Source organism: Pan troglodytes, chromosome 1, assembly GCF_028858775.2.
Source record: "Pan troglodytes isolate AG18354 chromosome 1, NHGRI_mPanTro3-v2.0_pri, whole genome shotgun sequence".
NCBI lineage: Eukaryota > Metazoa > Chordata > Mammalia > Primates > Hominidae > Pan > Pan troglodytes.
This window is the reverse complement of record NC_072398.2, coordinates 221,470,195-221,488,837: the sequence shown is the minus strand read 5'-3', so window position 1 is coordinate 221,488,837 and position 18,643 is coordinate 221,470,195. Positions and strand designations below refer to the sequence as shown.

At 43.9% G+C, this 18,643-nt stretch overlaps 1 protein-coding gene across 8 annotated transcripts in view; it reads left to right on the top strand.

Moving 5' to 3' along the window:
- The window catches only part of PEX14 (peroxisomal biogenesis factor 14), a 155,813-nt gene that overhangs the window by 34,600 nt on the left and 102,570 nt on the right, over nucleotides 1–18,643 (top strand). Inside the window, exon 3 of one of the 8 annotated variants that reach the window (XM_063786398.1) lies at nucleotides 7,459–7,562. The exons of the other annotated variants lie outside the window; for them this stretch is intronic. The gene's annotated coding sequence lies outside the window, so the exon portion shown is untranslated. The remainder of the gene's footprint in view (nucleotides 1–7,458; nucleotides 7,563–18,643) is intronic. 8 annotated transcript variants of the gene reach the window in all.

The following is an 18,643-nucleotide window of genomic DNA, read 5'->3' as shown; positions in this document are numbered from 1 at the left end:
CTTCCTCTCTGCTTGTCTTCTGTGACCTCAGCGGGCTCCATCAGGTGGGGGTATCCCCTACTGACCAGACTGGCAGAGCTAATGCTGGCTGGAGGAACGCTGCCGTGTTTGTTTTAGCAGTTCCTGGATTTGGTTTAATGTACAATTGATTTTTTTAATGTATTTAATCATTTTTTTCTTACCTCTTAAGGATTAACCTGCACAAACCTCATTTTATCCTAAGTGTGGCTTTGGGAGGAAGGGAGGAGAAAATTGAGTTTCTCCAGCTTATTTTATTCTTTTACGCTTTATTTTCCAAATGGCTTTTCCTGCCGAAGCAGCTTTGTATAATACAATGTATTTTCGTGGCCATTACTTACTCATTACTAACTGGTCTCTCCCGCTTCCCTTTGTCTGTGAACTAAATACAGGGGGCCTCAAGATAATTGGTAGCTCCATCACTGACCCACCAATTATAGATCAGCAGGGAAGGCAGCCCAGGGATGGTTTGTGGTTGGCACAGGCTGCCCACCTAGAAATGTGAGTTATTCTCTACCTGCCACCAAGTTGGGCTTGACTAGATCGATCCTTTCCTAATTTTGGACTTTGGCATCTCTAATTGCATCACACGGCTCCCTGGTTTACAGGTTTCAGCCTCATTTCATCCCTACATGTGCTGCTGGTGTCTTTCTTAGTTCATGCCTCCTTGGCATGTCTACAAAGTATTAATTTGCAGAGGTTTTGTTTGTATTTTCCTTTGAGGTTCCCTGGTGCCTAGAATGGTTAGATGGCAGGCTGCAGATAAATAATTCTGTTGAAACAGCAGGTTTCTGTGCATTTTTGTCTGGTGTGTCCAAGTAAAGGCAAGTCTTTGTGGGCACCATATTAAGCCCCCTTTTTGAGCATTTATCTGATTTGTGTTCCAGCTTATCTACTTTGCTCTGGCATGGAGAAGGAAAAGTCCCATTTCCTGCTAGGCTGCCAGGCACTTATGTAAGACTTTTAGGTGCCAAAGTAGGAAAGGAGTCCCTGTGTTGTATGGCCGTATATATTTTGCGTGTGTGTTTCCTGGGTGTTTGGCACCTAGGCACTTTGCTAAGCCCTGTATGGGTTGGGCATATACTGTATTGCTCAGCTCCTGGCAGAAAATAGGCACTCATACATATTTGTGGAATGAGTGAGTGTGTGTGCTCACTTATGTGCGATGGAGATGATGAGCCAAGGAGTTGGATTGCACAGTTGCTGCCTGGCGTCCTGCTAGGAACTTAGGGTGCAACGTTCCCACTGGGCCACACATATGCCGATGTTCAGTGGATGACTGCTACGCAGGCAACATAAAGAGGCCTTTTATGAAAGGGAACATCAGAGGAAACATTATAACTGAGACCTTTATAGCCTTTCCATTATTATGGTTTAAATCTTGACAGTCTTTATTTGCAATGACACTGGGACCAGTAAAGACAATGCTCACTCCCACCTCCTCGTTCTCCACATCCTGTTCCGTAGCTGTAGTGCACCGATAGGTATCGTTAAATGTGCAGGCAGCAGAGCTGCTGGTTTGTCTAGAAACAGCCCCTTTTGACTCAGAAGTTGGAACCCAGATGACTCACCATTCTATTTGTTTTATTGCAACTGTCATTTCATAAAATGCCCTGAAAGCTTTAAACTGTAAATGCCAAAGTGAGGTTTTTGTCTTTTTTATTTTGTTGTCTCCTGTTTTTTCTAATCTTTTATATTTCTATTTTCTCCTTTCTTTTCAGACTTATTTTCTCTTTCATTACTGTCTCTTTCTCTGTCCCTCCCTTCCTTCCTGCCTCCCCCCTTTGATGACTCTAATGGCATGAGTAGTTGAAGTGGTTTTTGCTAACATCATGGTGCGTTCTTTCCAGCTTTAATGCTATCTGATTGATTGTGTCTCCCCTCAGATTTTTGTGTAGGGTTTAGAAATGGAAATGACCATGCACATCAGAGTTTAAACTTTCCTAGGAAAGTCTGCCATGAACTGTAGGACCTATAACTTCTAGAGATGGAGGGACCCCTGACATCTGTGGACTATGGACTCCTGACTTCTGTGGACTGTAGAATTTATGACTTCTGTGGATTGTGGGGCCTCTGACTTCCATAGACCATGGGACTGTGACTTCTGTGGACCCGGGGACCTCTGAATTCCAGGGACTGTGAGACCTCTGACTTCTGTGGCCTGTGAGATCTCTGACCTCTGTGGCCCGTGGGACCTCTGACTTCTGTGGTCTCTGGGACCTGTGACCTCTTTGACTTCCAAGTCTTCTGTGGACTGCAGGACCTCATCAACATGTGTATTGCCAGAAGAGAGGCTTGATCGTGTTAACCTGTTTCTCTCCAGAGGTGTCACATACTAGAATTTCTGCTCAGTCTTATGGCTTAGGTGGGGTGTTGAGTCTAAATATATATATTTTTTGAGACGGAGTCTTGCTCTGTCACCCAGGCTGGAGTGCAGTGGCATAATCTTGGCTCACTGCACGCTCCGCCTCCCGGGTTTACGCCATTCTCCTGCCTCAGCCTCCCGAATAACTGGGACTACAGGTGCCTGCCCCCACGCTCGGCTAATTTTGGTATTTTTAGTAGAGACAGGGTTTCACCATGTTAGCCAGGATGGTCTCGATCTCCTGACCTCGTGATCTGCCCGCCTCGGCCTCCCAAAGTGCTGAGATTACAGATGTCAGCCACCGTGCCTGGCCCAAGTCTAAATTTTTAAGGACTAGAGCTCTCAGACCGGGACTTTCCGGATCTTTTTTTCTGATACCCAACACTGTGGCACTTGACTAAGTCACCTGATTGATGACATGAGCATTGCTGGGTGTTGAAACACCTGGCCAGGGAAACAGGGACTTCTGTGGATTTATCCAAAGGATGGCAGACAGATTGTGGAATTTTAATGAAGGTGGGGTGGATCCCTGATGTTCGCCTGCTTTGAAGCATAGCAGAATCCCAGCATTAACTTCAGGGGTGTTGGTTGGAAACCTGCACTGGCGTCGGTGGTTATATTCCACATTTGTCAAATCCTTAAATCCAACTGAACTAATTTTAGAAGTAGCTAGTTATAATGAAAAAGAACAATATATTCAGATGCATAGGATCGTTTTTAAATGAAATGCTCCCTGTTCTTTTCCTTCTTTTTTTTTTTTAATTTTTATTTTTTATGATGGAGTCTTGCTCTGTCGCCAGGCTGGAGTGCAGTGGCGTGATGTCGGCTCACTGCAACCTCCGCCTCACGGGTTCAAGCGATTCTCCTGCCTCAGCCTCCTGAGTAGCTGGGACTACAGGTGTGTGCCACCACGCCCGGCTAATTTTTTGTATTTTTAGTAGAGATGAGGTTTCATCGTGTTAGCTGGGATGGTCTGGATCTCATGACCTCGTGATCCACCCACCTTGGTCTCCCAGAGCTGGGATTACAGGCGTAGGCCACCGCGCCCGGCCCTTTTCCTTCTTTTATAAAAGGCCTTTGGTCTCTTTTGGCCTTCAGGGTGAGCCATCCTTTGACTTATATTAGAATAATTTTTTTTTCCTGTATGCCTCCAATGAAGGAGAGTGTGAGAGTGTTTTCTATGATGTGAGTGGGAGAAAATAGCGTGTTTTCACAATAGTTAACAAATTGATGGCTGTGAGTTTTGAAAGTGAGTTCTGTATATACACTGGGGTAGGATTCCACATAGAATGCTGTTTTTCACCCACCTGGCTGGTTGTCTGATTCTAACATAGCTGCTATCCCTGATGCTAGAAATCAGAAAACCACAGGCTGTTCACATAATACTCTACCCTTCTGAGGCTAAGGTGGGAACAGGATGGTGGCGGGGTTTGAGTCAACATGGTCTCAGTTCCCACCAAAGACCAGTGTGTTCCCCTGTTCCAGCTGACAGCTTGAACAAGGATTCTAAAGTTTCTGGCCGTTTTAATTGAACCGCAGTGAGGGGTGGCCCGATAGCCTGCTTAGGACATGGGTAATTACTCCTAGGGCCTGGGAGCCAAGTGTCCCTCGCAGGTTCCCTCTTGGTTCTCTACCTAAGGATATCTTCCCCTTCCCTGGGCAGGGCGTCTGAGAAACAGAAGGATCATTTAGTGCTCATGGCCTGCTCATTCCTTGGCTTCTCTGCTGAGCTATCCAGCAGGGGTGCCAATTCTTCCATTTAGCTGACTATTATATAGCCCTTAAAAGGGAAGGGTTTATTTTAGCTGGCTGCTATATTGATTGCTATAGGGACGTTTCTATTTTCACTGGCTGCTATATTGACTGGGAAAGGGAAAGGGGCCGTATTGCCGGGAGCTGTCATATTGACTGTTACAGAAAAGATCTGTATTTAAGCAGTACCAGTGCACTGGGATCTCCCAGGCAGGATATTAATGCTAATTCATCCGCTCACCCCCTGCTGTGAGCGTTATTTGTTTAAATCTGTAGATTCCCACAGCGCGTTTATATCCTCACTAGAGTGAGCTCCGCTCCCTGTAATTATTTAACATTATATGCTGATATAAATTGTAACAGTTAAAGAATGGTAATGAGTAGCCAAAAAAGAAAAAAAGAAGAAAGAAGGAAATAGAAAAAAAGGAAAAAACGTATAAAATAATCTATGCCTGTGTGTGTGTGTGTGTGTGTGTGTGTGTGTGTGTGTGTGGTGTTAGAAACGGCAGAGTCACCTTCTAAAACAGCAGTGAGAAACTTCTGTCATCCTTTCTCCCAGTTCAGGTTGATTTGTACGGTGCTGCTCAGCCCACGTATTGTGCATCTGTATGTGTGTATGTGCGAGCGCCTGTGTACGCACGTGGTCGTCACCCGCCAGAAAGATGCCATAGTGAGGTGTGCTATACTGTGTTGTTTGTGCACGTGTGTAACAATATACAGTGTTTGTTCAATGTCCTGGCAGGACATTGGTCTATTAGCGATTCACCTTCTTGGTGAGTAGCTAATACCTTATTTTGTTCAAGGTTCCACGTTCACACAGGAACTTTGGGCCTAAGACGCAACTCTAGGGAAAGCCAATGGGGAATGCTCAGTTGGGATTGAACTAATAGGCCATTGGGTGTCACTGTCGCTCTACTGGCTATAGGAGAAAGAGGGGTTATCTGCTGGGGAAACTGGATTTCAAAAGAAAGAAGTTTTTCTGCTTGAGTTGGAGGTGTTGTCTCTTTGAGATGTTTGTCTCTCATTTGGAGATTCCTTTAAAAAAGTAGTTGTTTGCTTGTTTTTGCTACACCAAGCTTCTGGCATTTTTATTGTTCTTGAAAATTGTGTACTGATTGCGATCTGTTCTGCTATCACCTGCAGTGCATCTAGATGAGAACTTCTGTGTGCAGAAAACTGTCCCCCTTAAAAGCCTGGGTAACAAGGAGAGCTGATTTGGGCAAGAACTTGAAAAAGGAGGGAGAAAATCTCCTTGGGCAAATGCTTGCCACTCCCCTGCCGCCTGCCCCTGTGTAGGTGGGAAGAGAGCGCGGAGGGAGAGCCAGGCTGCTGCCTGGTCACAGAAGAGTGGGCTCCGTCCTCCAGCGGGCTCTCCAGCAGCATGGATCTGTGCCAGGCTTCACCACAATTCATACTGTGTCAGTTTAATAAATGCACTACTTAAATTATGAAATTACAAAAGAAAAAAGAGAATGCACTTATTCAGACTCTTAATACATTAAAAATAAGGCATTAAAACTCTGACTTTTTTTTTTTTTTCTTCCAGAATCAATAATGAACAGGAAGGGTTGTAGACATTAACAGTCATGGACATTCAAACTCTTATACATAAATTATCTTAGAAAAATGCACATAAGACTTGAATAATGTAAATACATTAATGCATTTAATAATTTAAACATTAAAGCGCAAGCAGGAATTTGAGGCCGAGGCTGTTCTGAGGTAAGGGATTGGTCCTAGAACTCGTGTGTCCCAGGATCGATGGGTGATTTCCCCTTGAGACACCCTGGAAAGAGAGTGCCTGGCCGGCTTGTGTGGCCAAGGATCCCTGGACATTCCTGATCTCAGCTGCCTCCCAGCCTCTTATTTTTGTGTATCCTGAGCTTCGTTCTCAGTTTCATGTTCTCTACTCCTGTGCTTCTAATTGTTTGTTAGAAAACTAAATGTTTCCACTTCATAGAACAATAAACTTTGAGAATGTCTTGGTTGAAAAACCAAACCAAAGTAAAAAATCCTTCACCCGGCTCCGGCTGCTTGTCTGCTTGTGATTTGAGAAAAAGGAAGTGGCTGCTCCTTGTGATCAGCCTGTCGTGTCTCAGCCTGGAACTCCACTGTGTGCTGTGGTCAGGGGATCCAGGTTGTGACATGCTGACAGATTTGAAGACTGGATCTAATGGGAGAGCAGAAACGATATCCTATATTAGCCTCTGTGTGTTGGGCATAACGATGGCAGGTAGCCATGCCAGGAAACAAGACAGGTGCCATGGAGTTAGACTCAGTGGTCTGTGATCATACCTTACTTTGATTTGAGGGTTTAACCATTGGATAGACTGATGTTACTGTTTTTTCCCCTTTCTTCCAAAATTGTATTTGCAATAGCAGAAAGTCACTGCAAACTCCTTTTCTGGCAGAATACCGAATGATCTAATTCAATTTTTGACATCTGCACTGTGAAATACCCTGGGCAGAACTAAGAAGCCAGGCCTATGTGTCTTAAGTTTTCATTTATTAATGCTAATGCTGTTCTCTGGTTGTTCCCCAGCCCTCTTTTATAGTCCAAGTCACAGATGAGAAACTAGAAGAACTGTAGAAAGTGTGTTACTGAGTACATATTCTGAGAACTTTGTCTCTCTTTGTAGAAGAGTGTGTCTATTTGGTCAGTAATGCAAATGTTGTCCCACTGGGTTTGCTGTGGGACCCACTAGGTTTGCCGTGGGACCTTGAGAAACGGTTATCAGATGGTGGTGACTGAACCAAACCTGTTTTCATTATTGCCAGGTCCGTGGGAGTCTTTTACAGGATCTCAAATCTCCTGCCTGAAACTTTACCTGGGATTGTCTTGATTTGACCCAAGCCTCGTCTGTGCTGGCATCTGTGACTTTGTTTGCAACCCTTTCTAGTCTTTGTTGTGGCCAAGGACAGTCTGGTCTCCCAGCTAACATGGGTACAAACCAGCTTCTAGCTACTTGCAGGAGAATAGCTATGGGTTGACTTGGCATCTGAAGCAGATACAAACAGATTAGGCTGAGCTGCCCCAGAACAGCCAGAAGGAAAACCAGTACTTTAAAAACTGGTCGTCAGGTATTGGTGGTTTAGAAAGAAAGTAGTTTGGAGAATGGGTGAGGACAGCCTGGTGAGTGATCCCGAGGTCATGGGCTGTCCTTGGGATGTGCTCAGATTCTTCTCTAGACCTGGAGAGCAACAGCCGTGCCTCACAAGCCCTTCTCCACCTGTTTTGTTTTAAGATGGCAGAGCCTTTCTTTGCAGTTTTAGTTCAGCCTTGGGATGACGGTCAGACCTCGGTTTGTTCTTTTCTTTTCCAGTTTTCAGAGCCCAAGCCTGCTCCCTCTGTTGCTTGTCCAGCCTTGACCAGTGACTGTCTTCAGCCTGCACTCTGCATTTCATCCCAGCAGTAGGAAGAAGTGAGGTCAGAGGAGCACGGGAACCAGGGAGAATCGAATTCTCTTTGGATTTTGCTGGTCACACCCAGAAAAGCTGCTTTCTCTTCCCTTAAGTTCCAAGAACTATTTGATGGCCTTAACTGCACAATTGGCTTGTGCCAGATTGAGATGTGTTGAACTGGGCAGTGGAGGTGGGGGTGAGGGGCAACTCCCTCTCCTATTGGGGGCAGAGTGCTGGCTGCATCAGGCAGTGATCAGATAGGCACTGATCGGGTCGGTTCACCCTCTGATATAGCCTGTATGCAGACTTCCTTTGAAGAGAGAGGAGTCAGGCTCATTAATTAAAGGAGCCTGGCTTGAGAGGCCTGTAATTATAGGTGCTAGAAATCTGAATTTTAAGAGGTTGTGCAGCTGCATTTTGAAAAATGTTGGGAGGCACCGAGAAGTACTGGTTGTGGGCAAGAATGTGGCTGAACCAGATTTTGGAGGTTCAGGTTTTGGCAGAATTCCCCTCCAAATTCATATTTATTCTTTCTTTCCATTTTGTTCCTTTTTTTTTTTTTTCTAAATGGGAAGCAGAACCTGTGATTTTTTTTTTTTTTAAATGAAGGTTACACCCTGTGACCGAGAGGCTAGCATTGTCAGAGTATATGGGGGGCAGAAAGGAGTTGCTGTGAACTAGAAGATGCTTAGTTTTTGAGGAAATGGCACATCTTTGGGCCTTAGGGATTCAGTATTTGAAAAAAATTAAATAATTTCTTTCTTGAAATGAGTGAGGGGAGCAGGGAGCAGAAGCCCAATTTGAATGCAGTCTAGGGAAGTAAGTCCCAGGCAAATGGTGGACTCTAGAACCTTTGTCCCAACTTGACTTCCCCAGAAGTGTCTCTTCCTCTGTCATGCGTTACTTTTCCATGTGAACCCTGAGTTACAAACAGAAAATTTCAGACCTTTATGGGAAGTCCTGACCTGTGCCTTTTCCCTCTCATTTCCTCAGTTATTTGTAGGTTGACCTTTTGTTTTGGGTGCTTTATCGCTCTCCTCTCCTTAAAAAAAAGTATCCCTCTTTGCTTCTTGTCAAAAACCTTTATTTCGGTCCCTGACTATTTGCATCTCTGTTAATTAAGCATGGCTAATTTGATATGTAGATGGGATGGGGAGGGTTAAGGGTTAGATGAACAGAGGTCTACTCCCTGCCTCCCCCGGGTGGTGGGCAGGGGTGCTCCACAGACCTGCAAGACTGAACAGCGACACACGGCTGATGGCAAACCCGATGCCAGGGGGAACCTCCTCTCTGCCTCAGTGGTTTTGTCTCCTTGGGGATATTGAGAGCGTCATCCCGTTTCACAGACTGGACCCTCTGTGAAGGGCTGAAAAAATAAAATATAAAGGCCAGTTCTCTGTGCTCTTTTCTTACATTCTTGTAGTGTATATATTGGGAAATCCACGGGTGAACCCTTACACTGTAGAATAGAACACAAGTGTCCAAGACTCTCACTTGGTGCATTTACAATATGCAAATTCCAATTCCAATTAGATTGAAATCTCTATTTAGCAGAGTGGTTTTGTGAAATAAATAACTTTTGAAGAAGGAGGCCTGCTATATGTAATAAATATATATTTTTCCTTCAGTTGCCTGCATGGTGCTTCCTGCGTTCCCACCCCTTGCCCGAAATGCTGATTCCGAAGCATCTTTGGGCTCTTTACAGAAGAGATGCTTCTCCTTCCCTTCCTGGCACAAGGATTTCATCCTTGATTTACAGTGCTCAGCTTGTTAGTGCCGGTGAAGGGGAGAGATAGTGTGAAGGTCGTTATGTCCGTTTTGTCCTCTTGGAGAGAAAGTGAGGGAGTGTGTTTCTTGCCGTGTGCTTGTCGTGGTAGTGGTGGAGTTGGAGAGGCCCCCACTTCTGTCAAAAGGAGTCGAGCCAAACTCCCATCCTCTCTTCTTCACCCTGTATACTACACATTGTCCAACAGGGGGTGAATGATTTCAAAAGCGGAATTCAGAATTTCAGGAAGAGTAGCACACCACCAAGTAGAGGGCCTCCCCCCGACACCCCCCTTTTCATCATTCTCCCCTCCTCAGCCCAGCCGTGACAAACTGACAGATAATTAACAGATCAGGCCCTCCTATTAGGCGTGCCCTGTGCTGGAAGCTGCTCTGGCTTTATGCAGTCCTTTAGCAGCTCTGTGCATGTGGGTGGTGCTGCACTAAGTGGCCATAGCAGAGGGCAGGGAGTGCTTTGGGAAAAGCAAACAGAATGCTCTTTGGAAGAGAGAGTGCTTAAGAGGGAGAGCGGGGGCAGTAAGGTGCCTGGCTTGAAAGCACCTGGTGAAAAGACTCGGACTTTCAGGGTTGTGATCCGGAATACCACCGCCTGTCTCAGGGAATGGTGCGCTGGGTTATAATAGGATGCCTGATTACAAAAAACATTTTGAAGGCCACTTCCCAGGTCAGGCTGTGCATTAGGTGCACTCTTCCTTCGGTGTAACACTGTGCTGGACTTGCAAAATTGGAAGTGCACAGCCTGTTGTGTTTCAGCTTTGGCATTAAATATTTCTACAGAGACACTGCCCTATGTGGCTTTCTCTCAGCTGCCTAACTTTTCTTTCCCTGGTGGAAAGAAGAATTCATTGTGAGAATATTCATTTCTACTTACTAGTGACTTTTAAAAACTACTTTTCTTTGTTTTTGGACACAGGGACTTGCTGTGCTGCTCAGGCTGGAGTGCAGTGTGCAAACACGGCTTACTGCAGCCTTGACCTTCCGGCCGAAGTGATCCTCCCGCCTCGACCTCCATGTAGCTGGGACCATAGATGTGTGCCACCACACCCAGCTCATTTGAAATTTTTGTTGTTGTTGTTGAACAGAAGTGGTGAGAGTAAAATAAAAATAAATTAAATAAATAATATGTTTTGGTAGTGACAGGGTCTCACTTTGTTGCCCAGGCTGGGTCTCAAATTCCTGGGCTCAGGCGATCCTCTCACTTCAGTCTCCCACAGTGCTGGGATTACAGGCATGAGCTGTTGTGCCTGGCCTTCTTCTTCTTTTTTTTTTTTTTTTTTTTAACTAGAGACAAGGTCTCACTCTGTCACCCCAGGCTGGAGTGCAGTGGTGCGGTCATAGGTCACTGCAGCCTCAACCTTCTGAGCTCAAGCGATCCTCCTGCCCCAGCCTCCCAAGTAGCTAGGACCACAGGCATATGCCAACATGCCCAGCTAATTTTTAAATTTTTTGAAGAGACAGGATTTCACTGTGTTGTCTAGGCTGGTCTCAAACTCTTGGCCTCAAGTGATCCTCCCACCTTGGCCTCCCAGAGTGCTGGATTACAGTCATGAACCACCATGGGCGGCCCTGAAAACTACTTTTCTACTTCCCTTATGGTGGCCACCCTTCTCATCTTCATGATTTGAATATTAACATACAGATAAATTTAGCAACATGTAGGGGCTACACGTAGGCTCAGGTCCTTAGGCCTGGCATGTTGGAGCAGAAAGAAACACCTAATTGCATCAAAACCACTCTAAGTTCATGTATGTGGAGCCCATCAAGCTGAAAGCATCCAGACAGCATCTGCTGTTATCAAATCACTCGTGAATCCAGCTAATTAAAATAGAGCTTCATTTTTCTGAACCATTGTTTGGCAGGAATTCGAAACGGGTCTAACCCAATTTCTGCGTGTTTATGAGCCTTTATTATATCAGAGGTACTTTTCTGTAAATGTACAGGGCAGCGTTAAATGAATTGATCCACACAGTATCACTGTAGTTGCACTATGGACTTGCTAATGATTTCTCTTCCAGCTTTCTGGTTTCCAGACATACTCTTGAAAGCTTTATCTTCTCTTTTTCTATCCTCTGCTCTTTGTCGTTGTCTTTTTTTTTTTTTTTTAAACATTTTAAACTTTCCTTTTACTTTTTAATCTTCTTTTTTCTTTGGAAACAGGAAAAATATCCCCTTAAAGAAGTTTTCTTTTCCATTTCTCTTTTTCTTCCTCTCTTCCTGTTTTTGTTTTTCTTCTAGTGGATAAGATTTGTCTTTTCTCCCTTTATTTCTTGCTGTTTGCTATTCTCTCCTTTTCTTTTCTTTTTCTCTCTTATCTTTTCTCCCTTTTATACTTTCTCCCATTCCTTTTCTCTAACCTTCTCTTTCTCCTTTTTCTCTTCTTTCTATCTCCTCCCATTTTCCCTAATAAAATATCCTTATACCTTTGTCTCCACATGCAAATACTGACTAGGGCAGATGGGGGTGCCCGTGGAGGCAGAGCTATCTGGCTGCTCTAAGATGATGTCAGCTGAGTTTACTTCTCTGAATTTGCTTTCATGCTTTATTTTAGGTTTTAAAAAGATTTTTCAAGCCACATCTACTCTACTTTATAGTCTGTAATCCTACTTTGAAGATGAAAAGTGTTACATAAATGCTAACTAATTATTCCTTATACCACTTTGTGAGTCTCTAAGCAGTATTAGTTCCATTTTACAGATGAGGAAGCAGGAACAGGAAAGGTAAGTAGCTCTGAAAGTTACTGAAGAAGTTGGTGACTGAGTTAGAATTAAACCTGGCTCATCTTTGGCTTTGCTTTTTGATTACCACCTTATGGGTGTTGACTTTTTTCCCCCTAAGAATCATACATATTTAAGGTGAGGTTGAGTGAATACCATCCCCTTGGCCCCTTCTCATTATATACTTTTAACCTTCTGAAGTTTCATTTGTAGTCTTTAGATGTTAAATGAATTTCTAGGTAATTCCTGGGAAAGAAGGATGCTGAACCACTTGTGGGCTGGTAAAAACCCTGTCTATTAGTCTTAAAGCAGAGTGCTCACTTTCTCTTTCCAACAGCTTCCAGTAAGTGGGCCCACGTCACACACACTGGCCCCAGTGATCGTAGCGTTGTAGGAAGCGCTGCCATATTTGATTGAATTTAGCCATTCTGGAATGACGTGTTCATGAAGTCGGCTCTTGCATTACTGTGGCCTTTATTATTGCTAATGCATTCTGACATTACAGGTGTAGCCTTGGCTCTCCCAGAAAGGGCAAGGCTGCTCTTACCAAACGAAAGAGCAGAATTTATGAAACTGTTACACAGTGAGGCCAGTGTTCACCTTTAGTTACTAAGCAGAGTAAGGGAAATAAATGCTTTTATAGAAAAGATAGCCAGTGACAGCAGTCTATCCTGATTCCTCACCCAGCATTGTTTCAAAAAGTGGACCAATTAATATTGTTGCCAGACAGAGAACGAGGACCAATGGTTAGGAGGTTCAGGAAAGTAGATTTCAACTCAGTTTAAAGAGGCACTCCTGAAAATGAGCTGACAGTCTCTTAAGGGAGTAGTTTCCCTGCTCATTATGAGCATTCAAGAGGAGGCTTCCTGATCATTTGTCAGGGTTGTTGAAGAGGGGAGTCCCTAGGTCATGGGTGGGACCAGATGGCTCAAGATCTCTTTTGGCTTGTTTCCTCATCTTAGATTGCTACAGCAAAAACAGCATCTTTCCTGCTTCTATTTTGACTTTACAAGTGGCCGGTGTACCGTGAGGACCTGTGAATGCTCAGTAGCTATTCATTATTTAATCTCTGGCTTCCTGCTTCTTAATCTAACATGAATCAAAGCTGCTCTTGTTCAATTCAGGAAAACCACCATCTCTGGCACCTCCTAGAATGAGGCATTCTGGATAGTTACGTTTTCTGGATGGTCATCAGGAGCCATTTGAAAGCAGAACAAAACAAAACACTTTAAAACTTTTGGCTGGGAATTATGTAAAATGGATTACATACTTTCTTGCTTTATTAAGCTGAATATCTGGAATATAATTTAATCGTGATGACTCAGTATTGTCATTTTAGATGAACGTGTTTATATGGTGTTATAAGCATAGCTGTGTTTTCAAAACCTGTTGAAATATAGATGTGTTGTATATTTGCCCCTACTTGAAATGACTCCACCGATTCTAAATGACCCCAGACTAATAAGCTTTTTGAATTTTTTTGTTTGCTTTTCATGGATGTTTCTCTCTTGACATTTGCTGTTGGGCTTTTTTTTGCTGTCACATCTTTGTTCGGTGTTTCTGTACTAGCTGGCTCCTTCCTCTCTGTTCTTATTTGCAGCTTTTATCTTCTATGATTTGGATACCAGATAACTAAGCTTGTATATAAAATAAATAGTAAGTAGCGTGAGTAAAGCTTCGCAGCGTATAAAATATATGGAATTTGTAATATCTTTTTTGGCTGCCCTGATTTCTTCTGCTATTCCCTGTCTCCTCCTTCTCTGTTGGTTTTCTCCTTTTTTTGAATTGGGTGTCAGCTTGGAGAGATGAAATCTGGAAAGACTCGGTCTTGTCCTTGACCTAAGCCCATATCTCTGGTCCAGGTATTAGCGGCTGCCTCATAGAATCAACTTAGAAATTATAAAATGGCACAGGTAGAGGGTCCTGAAGGTCATCTGTTTAACCCCTTATTTTATAGCAGTGAAGGAATCTGAGGCACTGAGTGGGGACATAAGAGGCCAGGTTCATGACAGTATTTGTGTAAGGTAAAAAAAAAAAAATCTTGTAGGAAAATTCTCTGCTGGCTTATCAGCAAGTTCAGAATTAAAGTACATAAACCAAAAAAAAGGCTTCTGTTTGTGGCAGCGTTTGGCTGTGTTTGCACTCAAGACTATTATCGATATTCTAGGAGAAGCTTTAATCCTTTCATTCAAACTTACAAGAAATGCTGTTTCCTTTTAGTTAAAAAAAAAAAAAAAAAAAAAAAAAAAGTCCAAGAGAGCATTCGATTTGAGGAACCAAAAGTCTAGAAAATGTATCCGGGAGTCCTCGTCAATTTGGGGCATAATGAAATATAAAAAATACTCAATAAAAGCTCCTTTATTACTTTAACTGTTTAAATGTGGAGTTTTTAGCCATCAGGTTAATGTTTTGGTATCATTTTTTTATTTGATTGTGAGCACTTTTCCAGGTAGCTCTGCCACTCGAGCGCTAATCAGATTCCCACAGATAAATGGTGCTAGCTGCAGCCTGACATCACTGCGTTTTTGCTTCAACATTATTTTATTTTATTTGGTTTTCCTGTAAAAGTTAATAACTCCATGTCCATGTGTTTAAACAGGCAAGAAGAGAGAGAGAAAGGACAGTGAGCAGAAAAGGATGAGGGATGTTTCAGGAAGCTTGTGCAAAATTGAGGAAATTTAGGGATTTTTGTAATTTCCAGGTATCTTACCTTATGAACAGTATGTGAAGAACCAAGAAGGTTACAAAGCAAGATGGTAATTCATAATCCTTCAGATAACAAAAAGTGAACTTCTCTGTTTCTCAGACAGAGCTGGGAAGAATTTGAAAGGAGTTACCATTGATTTAAAGGAGGAAGATGCTCAATAAACTGATTTGCTTAATGGTGAGAATTGTGTAAATTTTGTGTTATTCATAAGTAAATTACATGCTCATCTGGCTTCTCCTAGATGACCAAGATGGGGAAGGGCATCAGATATAGGGCATAAAGACCCTCCTTTTCATCTTCCCATTATTAGTAGGACACAGTGACTCTTGGCCAAGATGGCTCTGGTGCTCAGTAGGCCTTTGTGGAATCATTTGTTTGATTGATTGATTGATTGATTGATTGATTTTTAGAGACGGGGTCTCACTCTGTCACCCAGGCTAGAGTGAAGCGGTACAATCATAGCTCAGTGTAACCTCAAACTCCTGAGCTCAAGCCATCCTCCCACCGAGCTCCCCGAGTAGCTGGAGCGCCACTACGCCAAGCTATTTAAAAAAAACAAATTTTTTTTTGAAACAATGGAGTCTCGCTGTGTTGCCCAGGCTGGTCCCGAACTCTTGGCCTCCAGCCATCCTCCTGCCTCAGCCTCCCAAAGTGCTGAATTATAGGCGTGGGCCACCATGCCTGGCCGGATCATTTATTTTTTAAAGTGTGTGTTTGTTTATTGGTAGCTGTGCTGGCTAATAATAGGGATGTTTATGGTATTTAGTGAAAGGTTGCTGAATGGTTCAAAGCCATGAGGACTACCTTTGGGTTCTTCTTGTGTGCGATGGATTTCCTCACTGAGCTGAAAATTTCTTAATTGGGGTTTATCAGAGAAGGCAACTGGACTGATGTCTCTTGATTCAGTTTCTCTTCCAAACTTGTACCTTGATACTAAAGACAGTCTGTGGGTACAAATCTGATGATGGCTGTGATAATCAGTTTCACAGCCCTTATGTCATTACCTCTGAAAGATGTGTAAAAAAAAAAAAATGACATTTTCCTCATCTGCGTCAGCGGTATAGCTTGTATTGCTTTCCTGTGTTTCACACTTTGTGTTAATATGTTACTTGTGAAGTCGTCTACAAGGGTGTGACCTGTGTTAGATACCGCTTTTTTAGAAAATGGAACCTGACCACCAACTTGTCCCTGTGGAGAGCCCATTTCTGGCCACTCTCTGGGGCTGGTGTGCTTGGTGAGGAAGGTGACTTTCCTCTGACAGTAGCTGATTGTATATGACTGTTTGAATAGTAAGTTTCCAATCCTTGTCATTCTGCTGTCAATTTGAAGATTTTTTTTTTCTTCAAAATGGAGTGTCACTCTGTCACCCAGGCTGGAGTGCAATGGCGTGGTCTCAGCTCACTGCAACCTCTGCCTTCTGGGTTCAAGCGATTCTCTCATTTCAGCTTCCCGAGTAGCTGGGACTGCAGGCACATGCCACCACACCCGGATAATTTTTGTATTTTTAGTATAGATGGGGTTTCACTAAATTGGCCAGGCTGATCTCGAAGTCTTGACCTTGTGATCCGCCCGCCTTGGCCCCCTAAAGTGTTGAGATTGCAGGTGTGAGCCACTGCGCCTGGCTGATTTTTTTTTTTTTTTTTGAGACAGAGTCTCATTGTGTCTTCCAGGCTGGAGTGCAGTGGCGTGATCTTGGCTCACTGCAACCTCTGTCTCCCAGGTTCAAGCGATTCTCCTACCTCGGCCTCCCTAGTAGCTGGGACTATAGGTGCGTGCTGCCACACCCGGCTAAGTTTTTGTATTTTTAGTAGAGACGGGGTTTCACCGTGTTAGCCAGGATCGTCTCGATCTCCTGACCTCATGATCCGCCCGCCTCAGCCTCCCAAAGTGCTGGGATTACAGGCGTGAGCCACCGCGCCCGGCCTTTTTTTTTTTTTTTTTGAGACAGAGTCGTGCTCTGTTGCTCAGGCTGGAGTGCAGTGGCGTGATAGCTCGCTGCAGCCTCCACCTCCTGGGTTCAAGTGATTCTCCTGCCTTAGCTTCCCAAGTAACTGGGATTACAAGTGTGAACCACCACGCCCAGCTAAGTTTTGTATTTTCATTACAGACGGTGTTTCACCATGTTGGTCAGGCTGGTCTCAAACTCCTGATCTCAGGTCATCTGCCCACCTTGGCCTCCCAAAGTGCAATTTGAAGATTTTTAAGTCTGCCAGTTGACTGCATTATGAATTACACTTTTGGAACCCATACTTTAGTTTTTTTGTTTAGGCCATAAAAGAATCAAAGGTAGTACAGGTTGAGTATTCTTGATCCCAAATGCTTGGGACCAAAAGTGTTGGATTTTGGATTTTTTCAGATTTTGGAATATGTATATAATACTGGTTGAGCATCTCAAATCTGAAAATCCCAAATCCGAAATGCTCCAGTGAGCATTTCCTTTGAGCATGACCTTTGACTGTCATGTTGGCACTCAAAAAGTTCTGGATTTTGGAGCATTTTGGATTTTGGATTTTCAGATTAGGGATGCTCAGCCTGTAGCAGGATCTAGGACTTGGTGGCATCCCGTTAGTAGCAGATCTTGATTGTTGACTTTCTTCTGTTTTCTGGTGGGTCTAAAGAAAATTCTTAGGCTGGGCGCGGTGGCCCACACCTGTAAATCCCAGCACTTTCGGAGGCTGAGGTGGGCAGATCACTTGAGGTTAGGAGTTCGAGACCCGCCTGGCCAACATGGTGAAACCTTGTCTCTACTAAAAATAGAAAAATTAGCCAAGCGTGGTGGCATGTGCCTGTAGTCCCAGCTACTCAGGAGGCTGAGACAGGAGAATCACTTGAACCCAGGAGGCAGAGGTTGCAGTGCCAAGATTGTACCACTTTACTCCAGCCTGGGTGATAGAGCGAGACTCTGTCTCAAAAAAAAAAAAAAAAAAAAAAAAAAGAAAATTTGTGGGCCAGGCATGGTGGCTCACGCCTGTAATCCCACACTTTGGGAGGCCGAAACTGGCAGATCACGAGATCAGGAGATTGAGACCATCCTTGCCAACATGGTGAAACCCTGTCTCTACTAAAAATACAAAAATTAGCTGGGTGTGGTGGCATGTGCCTATAGTCCCAGCTACTCGGGAGGCTGAGGCACAAGAATTGCTTGAACCCGGGCGGTGGAGTTTGCAGTGAGCCGAGATCGCGCCACTGCACTCCAGCCTGGTGACAGAGCGAGACTCTGTCTCAAAAAAAAAAAAAAAGAAAAAATTTGTTTCTAAATTTGAACTCATTCTAGGCTATGAGTAGTTCTTTTTTTTTGTATTCAAATTTATTTTTTAGCATTAGGTCATTCTCTAATTTTCTTATGGGGTGTTTGGTAGAATTGCCTTTTATTTATTTATTTTTTTGTTTGTTTGTTTCCAAGACAGAGTCTCACTCTGTCACCCAGGCTGGAGTGCAGTGGTGCGATCTTGGTTCATTGCAACCTCTGCCTCCCAGGTTCAAGTAATTCTCGTGCCTCAGCCACCCTAGTAGCTGAGACTACGCACCACCACACCTGGCTAATTTTTGTATTTTTTTAGTGGAGATGGGGTTTCGCCATGTTGGCCAGGCTCTTCTCAAACTCCTGGCCTCAACTGGTCCACTCGCCTCGGCCTCCCAAAGTGTTGGGATTACAAGCGTGAGCCACTGTGCTTGGCCTAGAAGTGCCTTTTAAAGACTCCTTGAAGGCTTTAGTTTTGTGCAGAGTGTGGGTTGATGGTACACATAATTTTTTGGTCCAGAGCTTATCTTCCTTGGAATTCAGGAGCCCATCTTCTTGCCCTTAGGGCAGGTGGCCCTAAGCCCTTGAGGGGGATCCTGCCTTGCACCAGCTGGTGGTCACCTATTCAGTAGCTGACCCCCAGTGATGCCTTAATGTTT